The following is a 9,895-nucleotide window of genomic DNA, read 5'->3' on the forward strand; positions in this document are numbered from 1 at the left end:
AATACATCTAGTGGTGGTATTTCTTGTACTTTCAGAACAATCTCCTCTGTGGGATTTTTTGGAATTATTTCAATATCTCACTGAATTTTGTGTGTGCCGATTTCCCCTTGAATTGGAACATTAGTAACCTCAGGTTCTAGTGATTTTGATGTAGTGAGTTCTTTGGAGTCATTTGGGTTTTTTATGATTAGATCAAACTACTCCCATTCCTTGATTAAATTAGGATCAATAGTAACATTAGTATCAAGGATCTCACTAGTCCCTTCATTTTTCCAGTCCTTCTCAGGACATTTCTCCCTTTCAAGAGTCTTCTCTACAGTTTCTCCTTCACTGTGGCCCTCATGTTGAACAATAGGGGTGGTATTTAATAAGTCTAGAGGTAGAGTTTGCAACCTATGTGTTCTAGACTTTAGAAATCCCTCTAATCCCTCTGCTCCCAATATCATTTTTGAAAAATGTTTTACTTGAGAAAATAACTCAGCTGAAGTGAAAAAATCATCATAATCATCTTTCTCATGTTCAAACTTGGCAAGTTTGACATGAGAGATAAAGTTGTAGGCAATTGCTTTTGGATCATACTGCCTCCTTGGAATGACTGCTAACTTTAACATTTTAATTTTCTCAACTTGCTTCTCTGCATGTTTAAAGTCATGCAATGTATAAGTACCACATCAGAGGGTGAATGTTGGCCACATTTGCTTTTTGGACTCCTTTAGGTTTCTGGACATCCCTGCTTCTATTATATGATAAGCTATTTCTCTGGCAAATAGTTTATTAGGAATGTATAAGGGGAGGACATGTGGATTTGCAGTGCTGCCAAAAACTCTGATATAGGTGAACTTCTCTTCACCGAACCAACTACCAATTGATGTTAGATCAACATTGACTTCATCAAACAACCGAGGAGTAGGTTTGTTGAATATAGCATAGTGAATGGACAAGACAAAACCATGGTAGATTCTATAAAGATGGTTTTTATAATGGGCCTTCCATAAATACTTATGATAGAGATGAATGGGGGTTGGGTCTTGTGGAGTCCACTTCCAGCCTAAATTGGGGTAATCAGAATTAAAATAGATCGTATCCATGATGTAGGCACTCATATAAAATGGGGGTATTACTCGGGTAGTCACGAACCTGTTTTTTCTGTAATCAAGGATTTGATTGGCCATTTTATCAGAAATAATGGTTGCCAATCCATGATATAAGAGTTAATTGTTGCTTCCATTAAGGCCACCATTTCCATAGAAAGACTAGTTGAATCAGCGACTCCAAAGAGTCTACATATCATACCACCAGCATAGCAGTAAGGAGATGCTAAGGAGTCTACAGAGTACATACCCGATGATTCGTGCTTTTGTTTTTTGGGAAATGCCTCCACTACCTGATAGGGTCTGACTCCAGGTCATTTTCTTTGGTGAAAGATTCTACAAATGCCGCATTGTAATGCTGCTGTGGTTGCGGAAAATGGTACATATTTTTGATATCTTTCGCCCTGAATGACCCAAACATCTTTCCATCAGCCGTAAAGAATGCTCCACTAGTTATGTTGATACATTCAATTACCCATCCAACCAAGTCATTGTAGGGTAATATTTTGGTGCGGGCGGCTATTCTGTGAAGAAAAGAGCTAGCCAAATCTTTTAGAGTATTCTCTAACTTGTCGCTTGAATCTATTCTTCCTCTTTCTTCTTCAATCTCTGCTGGGTCTACAGCTTCCAGTAAATTATATATGCTTTCCCATGAAGCCTTGCCCAGACCGAGGTAGGTAGTATCATATATGAATACCCTCTTCTCTGGTTCATCCTTGATTATGGAGGGAACCTTCACTTTCTTTGATTTCATCAACATTACTACTTGATTGATGAATTCAGCCTTACTCTGCAAAAAGAAACAGAAGACCGTAACAGAGGAAAAATTCATTCAAAGCTAACACACTATTCGAGTTTTAATATGTTATGCTACCACAAATGAAAACCTTGAAGGATTCAACAATAATTGCTCTATTAATGATTTTCGTAACTGCCAAATCGTGATACTTAAATGCCATAATGATACGTCGCATTGCAAATCTCGGGAGGCACAAATGTTATGTTTTAGCTGTTTCCTTTTCATAACTCCGATTACGATAAATAGTGAGTTGCCATAGGGAAGCGGGATAATCTAGCAAAAGAAAGAGGTGTAAAAGAATCAACCCCGATATAGGAAAGAATTAAATCAACTCATAATATAAGAAGTTATATGGAGTGGTCCCCTTATATATATATATGACTAATGCAAATAAGTTGCAATCACAAAAGTGCAGCGGGCAGGTTATTACCACAAGAATCATCGATTCCCAATTGCGATGAGCAATGCGGACCCAGAACACATTTATATTTTGTTGTAAAGTCCCGGTGGGTTCGTAGTTATATGTATGTACATATATAAAGATTGCCAGTTGCGATTAATGGTGGCAGACCCAAAACATATTTACAATATGTTTAAAATCCCGACGGGTCCGCAAGACGCTGAATACGTATGCTGGTGCATTCAGTGATTTTCGATTGCGATATGTGTAAGCCGGACCCGAAACATTATATTTTAGCTATTTCCTTTTCATAACTCCGATTGCGATAAATAGTGAGTTGTGATAGGGAGGCGGGACAATCTTTAAGAAATCAATAAATCATTTGTTTCTCATTTATAATTGATTTATGCTTTTAGACTTGCAAACATTCATTTAACAATCATATTTCCCCTTTGTTGAAAAGCGCGCTTTCCAATAATAAAATCACATCGGCAGATTCTGAATGGGCAATTGATATGTGTCTTGGGACATCACCAATGCGCGATTGCTATCAGTTTGTTAGATCTCAAATATTATACCCCTGCATTCATAAATCGCAGGGTCCACCTTTCTTATCAATGATGCGCTACTCCTCCGAAGCCTGAAGCCCGATGTCCAATAAGCGATCGCCAATCACTTATATGTATGAATATGAATAAATATCGCTGATTACAATTAACACTGGCGAACCCGAAACATATTTACGTGATTATAAAAATAATAATAATTATATTTGTATATTATTATAATAATATAATATTATTATAATAATATAATCAAATATTATTATCATTATAATTGTTATTTTTTTATAATTTTATATTATTATATTACTTTAATAATATAATGATAATATAGTATTATTGTGAGCTATTCTTATTATTAATTATTACATATTAAAAGTTTATATTATTATTATAATATTAATATAATACTTATATAATAATATATAGAAATAATCTCGTTATTAATATTTATATAGTTATTAATAATCCTAAATACCAATAATAATTAACCCTATGTATACAAACTCTAAGATAAATATTAAAAATATTAAAGTCTAATAATAATAATAATATTTGTTTATGTTATTATAATAATATTAATATAATAATCATAAATATATAAGAATATAGTTGCTATTATTTGTATAGTTATTAATTAGCAAAAATAATAAATAATTAGTCTTTATTGTTCTTATTATAATAATATATAATAATAATATTGATTATATTATTATTATAATAATAATTAAATTGGTATATTATTAAAATAATATAATAATAATATAATATTATAATCAAATATTATTATTATTATTGTTTTTTTTATAATTTTAAATTATTAGGTTATTTAAATAATATAAAAATAATCTAATATTAATATGAGTCATTCTTATTATTAATTAATATATATTAGGAGTTTATATAATTATTATAATATTAATATAATATTTATACAGTAATATATATAAATAATCTGGTTGTTAATATTTATATAGTTATTAATAACCCTATATTGTTATTAATAATCCTAAATATCCATAATAATTATTAATGTGGTTGATATAAGCCTATGGGCTTATGGGCTTATATCAACCGCATTGGAAAATGTGGTTGACATATATGCTTGATATATGCCTATAGGCCTATATCAACCATATTTACCTTGGTAAATATGGTTATGCTAGTCATAACTATATTAGTAATAAGTTTTATTATATTTATAAGTTTTAAATTAAGCGTGATTATATATATATATATATATATATATATATATATATTAAAAATTTTAATTTGGTGCTTGTTAAGTTTATGAAAATAATACTAATAAATTACACTCTTTTAATTTTTGTAGGAGAGTAATTGTAATCGTAAGATATATGGCACACGCAAAACATAATCACAATATAACAAAAAAATTATATTTTTAAACATTTTCTAAATAGTGTATAATATATATATATATATATATATATATATGTGGGGTTTGGATTATGCTTTTAAAATGTGTTTGTTTGGTTAATCTTTTTTTTCGGAAGTAAGGAAACATAACATATTAACGATCAAAGGCATTTCGCAAGAGTGGAAGCTTGCTCTTTTACGAATCACCAGGGATTATTCCATATGGCGTGGTTTTCTTTAATTAAGAGTGATGATTCAACCTCCATTTGACTAGTTGTCATCACTGCTGATTTGACAACTGAATTATGATAAATTTACCCACTTGTAAAAAAAAAAATTATACATTTGAATTATATTACACTTAACAAAAGTATAAAAATTATATATATCAATTTTTCTTTTATTCAATAAATATATTTTAATAATTATACCTATATTTTTTCAGTGAGACTCATTTTTAGACTTTATTGTCCCTATACTTGTTTTGTAAAAACATAATACTAATTTATTTTTACAAAATAATACAAAATTCTCATTATAACGTAATATATACTTTAATCGATACTAAACTTAAAATAATTAATTCTAAAAAAATAATAATTTTATTTGATCATGGAACAATATGCTTCTTAAAACTAGTGATCATAGAAATTTAAGTTTAACATGTGTAACTATTGATTTTGGTTTGAGTGAAGGGTTCATCTCTTCATCCTTATAATGTGGTAGAAAAAGCTTAGCATTCCTAACCAATTATTTTCCTAAGGGTACATTATTGTTAAGGCCATGGTAGAGGACTTCAACAATCAAAACCACCAACATCAACAAAGTTCAAAAATCAATGGCACCAACATCAGGGTCCTTAAAGGGCTTCATGCTCTTGATCAAATGCCAATCTCATACCCTCATGCATGATAGAATCAAATGGAAGCATTGCAAACCCCCAAACCATGAAATCTTGAAGACCATTAAGTACGCTGAATTGTGAGTAACTCTAAACTTCTAGTTTCTGTATATGAAACCCAATGAGGTCGAAACCACTCTCAAGAACGCTGAGTCATTTCATGGTAATGTTAAAAATTTACGTAAAATGATAAAAATGAAAAATAAAGAAAATGTCACTTTTATTTTAAGAATTTAGCATTACCATTCGGCATTGATTGCTAGTTTTTCTAGGATTGATATGTGTGAGGCAGATGAGAAGGGATGCATATTTTTCTTATACGTGTTGTTTTTGGAGGGAAACAACTCCAAATTTCTCGCTAAACAACATCAAAACTCTGAAAATTTCATTGTGGGGTATGTAGCTGACCTGGCAAAAAAAAACCACCAGTTTATGGAGGAACCGTCGAGTTTATGGGAAAACCGGCAATTTCCTTCATAAACGGGCATTTTGGGCCAGCTTTTGTGATTTTTTTGGGGAAATAAACCCATAAAACGGGTTTTTGTCCAATTTAACCCAATCACACAATTGTCCAGTTTAACCCAGTCACACAATAAAGAGATCGGTATAACTGGTTTCCGGTTCAAGCCGACCAATTTTTAAAATGATGATCATGAGTAAAACATGCGATTTGAGGCACAAGCTTCATAATTTTTCTCAATTATACCGTCTACAACGTGGGCCTCACTTTCTTACATTGGTCATAAAAAACTTCCCCCTCATAGTTATGGCTGTATCATTCGGCCATAAACTGTTAGCAATTTCGATCTGCAACTCCAACGACTCTATCCCACATATTCCTTGCTAGGGAAACTCAAATAAATTAAATATAAGAGTTACAATTAACCATCATTTCAACTGATCATAACTTTCTTGTCCTTTTTGGTTACAGACAAACCTAACTCTTTTAAAGACATTATAAAATAGGCAAATCTGCAATACTAGTTTGTAACCTTGTAACGATGTAATACACACCGTAACTTTCAAGTAAATGCTAATGAAGGGTTGTTATACATTACATGGACAATGTTATATATTTGAGATAGAGAATAAACATATAATATTATTTTCGGTCAGAAATAACCCTAATTGACATATTTATTTATATATAAAATTTATAATAATTAAATTTATAACTTATTATTCATTTTCATTTAAAATTTTAATATTTATTACTCATTTTCATTTTAAAATTTAGATTATCTATATAATCATTAACGTGTATTATAGAAATCCCCGGATGCGGGTGGTAGTACGTCTGGCAGTGAGGTGCCACATGCCACACATGGGCCACCTCGAGATCAACCGAGGAATTCAATGCCTCGCGCTGTCGAGGAATTAAGAGTTGAGACGCAAGCACAGGGCATTCAATGTAGCATAAGGTGAATTGGGGAGGTTGCAGAGCGCAGTTATGGAGGACGATTCTGGAGAGAATGTTGAGAGGTTTAAGATGGGCAAAGGAATGTCGCAGGTCTATGCTCAGAGCGAAGATCACGCAGTTCAGGTTTTTGGTGGCAATCTCTTCTTTCAGGCTACAGCGCTTGCTGTTACAGCCAGCATTCAAGAAGCTAAGGGAAGTCTCGAGCTCGAATACTCTGTTGGTTGCTGCTTCTGTGATACTGAGCTTCGTCCCAGATCTGTGGGGAGAGGACTTAATTCTGTGGGAAGGCGACTCAAGACGGGAAAGCTTTCAATTGCCGCTCTGCTTCACGCCACCGGCATCACTGCAAAGATGGTTAGACCTAGGCAAAGGCTACTCAGTCGACGGGGCTCCACTCGAGGAGGTTCTTCACGCCATCCCGCTGCGGAATCCCACCACCACTGTTGTTGTTACTGCTACAGAAGGGCAGGGGCTACTCCCATCCAGGAAAGTAAATTCATGGACACGGGCAATCCCAATGCTGGACCGCACCCTCTTCCGGCGTTTGGGACTGCCATCTTCACCCTTGGCAGCTCGAGGGACAATTCCCGCATCAATGCACACATCTCGGTCTTATTCATTGAGGACTCTCCGAAGGATGAAGGAGGTTCGGGCAGCAAGGGGGCGCTCCCAGATGAACAACCAGAAATTGTCGAGGAAGAGCCAGCGGGGGAACCTGAGCAGACTCCCATCCGACCCCAAGGGCAGGAGGCGTCGACCTCCAAGAAGGACGCAGTGGAAGAGTGGGACGGCTTCCCAGAACATCACGGGTGGTGTAGAATTATCGAGGAGAAGCCAGAGGAATAGATTCCAGCGGCACACTCCGTCGTCTTCCACTTTTGTTTAGGTCTGGTATAAGTCATCCGTCTCTGTCTACGTCTGGTATAGGTTATATGTCTCTGTCTGTGTCTCTATAGTTCATATATATGTCTATGTTTGCTATGGATCTGCAAGTAGGTCTCGTAGGGGAGCTTTCATAGGCCTTCTGTCGCCCCTGCGAGGGAAGAATTTTTGTCCCGAAGCCCTTGCGCGGGATGTTTTTGTATGGTCTGAATACAATGTTGTGTTATGGCGCGATGTGGAAGTGGTTCTATATGGAAATGCTGCCCCTGCGAAGGCTAATACTGAGATGCGAGCTGCTAACCCAAAGAGCCACAGTCGGCCTTGGGCAACCTGACTCTTTGATTGTAATGTTTTCCTGTACATAATATAATAAAATAGCGTAGATTTAATAAATAAATAAAAAACATGTATTATAGAAATATCATATTCTTCTTCGTAATACTAACGCTATTACATAACTTATATTTTCAATCATTTATATCGATATGTCTCATTTTATTTCTTATTATGTGATTTCATTCCCTCCCTTTCATCGTTTTTCATTTTTTATTATTATGATTATATGATTATTAAATATATGTCTCATTTTATTTCTTATTATGTTATTTCATTCCCTCCCTTTCATCGTTTTTCATTTTTTATTGTTATGATTATATGATTATTAAATAAATCAGGTTTATATAACTCTACCATTATTTCTTATTAAATTATTTCATTCCTTTCCTTTCATCGTTTTTCATTCTTTATTGTTATATTGTTATGATTATATTATTATTAAATAAATCAGGTTTATATAACTATACCATTATACTATAATATTTATAGTACATTTTTCATTTAAAATATTATTCATCTTTATATATTTTTATCATTTATAGTATATTTTTCAATTTGTTATCTAATAGAGTTCATATTTTCTATTATTGTTAATTTGGGTAGATACTATGATTGATATGATTGATTTGTCGTTGATTTTATATGTTTATTATATTTAGTCATAATGGAAATTTTACCTTGTTATATTTATAAATTTATTAACATTAGTATATTAAATTAAAAATAACATAAATTTTTTTATTAATATTATTATATTAAATTAAAAAAAAAAAACATAAAAAGTTTATAGTATATTTTTCAATTTGTTATTTAATAGAGTTCATATTTTCAATTATTGTTAATTTGGGTAGATAGTATGATTGATATGATTGATTTGTCGTTGATTCTATATGTTTATTATATTTAGTTTTCATACTTGGGCATAATGAAATTTTTACCTTATTATATTTATAAATTTATTAATATTAATATATTAAATTAAAAATAACATAAATTTTTTTATTAATATTATTATATTAAATTAAAATAACATAAAAAATTTAATATAAATTTGAGTGACATTTTCAAATAGGTATGTTTTTTATTAAATTTATGTATGAATTTATATAAAATTGAAAATTTTATTTTTCAAAATAATACAATCTAAAATTGTAATAACATGTTTTTAAAATCATAATTCAATTTATTCATTATTATAAATCACTAAATTTTCGCTTGTGTATTTTTTATAGTGAACATATTCTATTGGTAATTCTATCCATTTTTATTTATAACTCTTTCAATTTTTCTTAATATTTTTGGAAACACTAACATATCTCTTATGATACTTTTCCCTATCAAATAATTGATAATTCCTGTGAAGTTTTATTCTCATGGGTCTCATCCCAATCCCAATATCAATGAGACTTATCATTTGCTATTTTTAATACTTGGAATAATATTTTTTAATCACCTAGTGTAATTCTTCTTTAGCAATTGATACTTGTGTGGATTAAAAAGCTTTGTAGCCTAAGACTACTTAAAGATTCACATAATCTGAATATCAATGAGACTTATCATTTCCTAATTTTAATACTTGGAGTAACATTTTTTAATCACCTAGTGAAATTCGTCTTTAGAAATTGCTACTTCTGTAGATTAAAAAGCTTTGCCTCATAAGACAACTTAAAGATTCACATAATGATGAAAAATTCAATAATCAACACAAATGAAAATACAAATACACTCTCCATTTCATAAGAGGTGGATTTTGACCGTCCCTTCCACAAAATTCATTATCTAAATAACAATCTAATTAAAGTAATGTTACACAAAATGGTAACCTAGAAATATTTAATGAGACTACATTAAAATTTAAGGAGGAACCCCATAAAGTGTAGCCAAACTTGACCAACCAATACTATGAGCCTCTTATTTTATTGCCATAAACTTAACCCTTTCTTCTTTCTTTCTTTAATTTTTGTCATAAGTTGATGGTCGTTAACTATACTTCAATTTTTTCCATGAGTTGATGTCAATGAAGTAAGGGACTATTTAAGCTCTCTATCATGAAAATCAACCATCAATTCATTCTAACCATTCTTCACCCATTGCATTAGTTCTTTGTTGTCCTCTTCTACTTT

This window comes from Pinus tabuliformis, chromosome 1_1, assembly GCF_031772625.1.
Source record: "Pinus tabuliformis cultivar Carrire ecotype Pingquan chromosome 1_1, CPIR1, whole genome shotgun sequence".
Lineage (NCBI taxonomy): Eukaryota > Viridiplantae > Streptophyta > Pinopsida > Pinales > Pinaceae > Pinus > Pinus tabuliformis.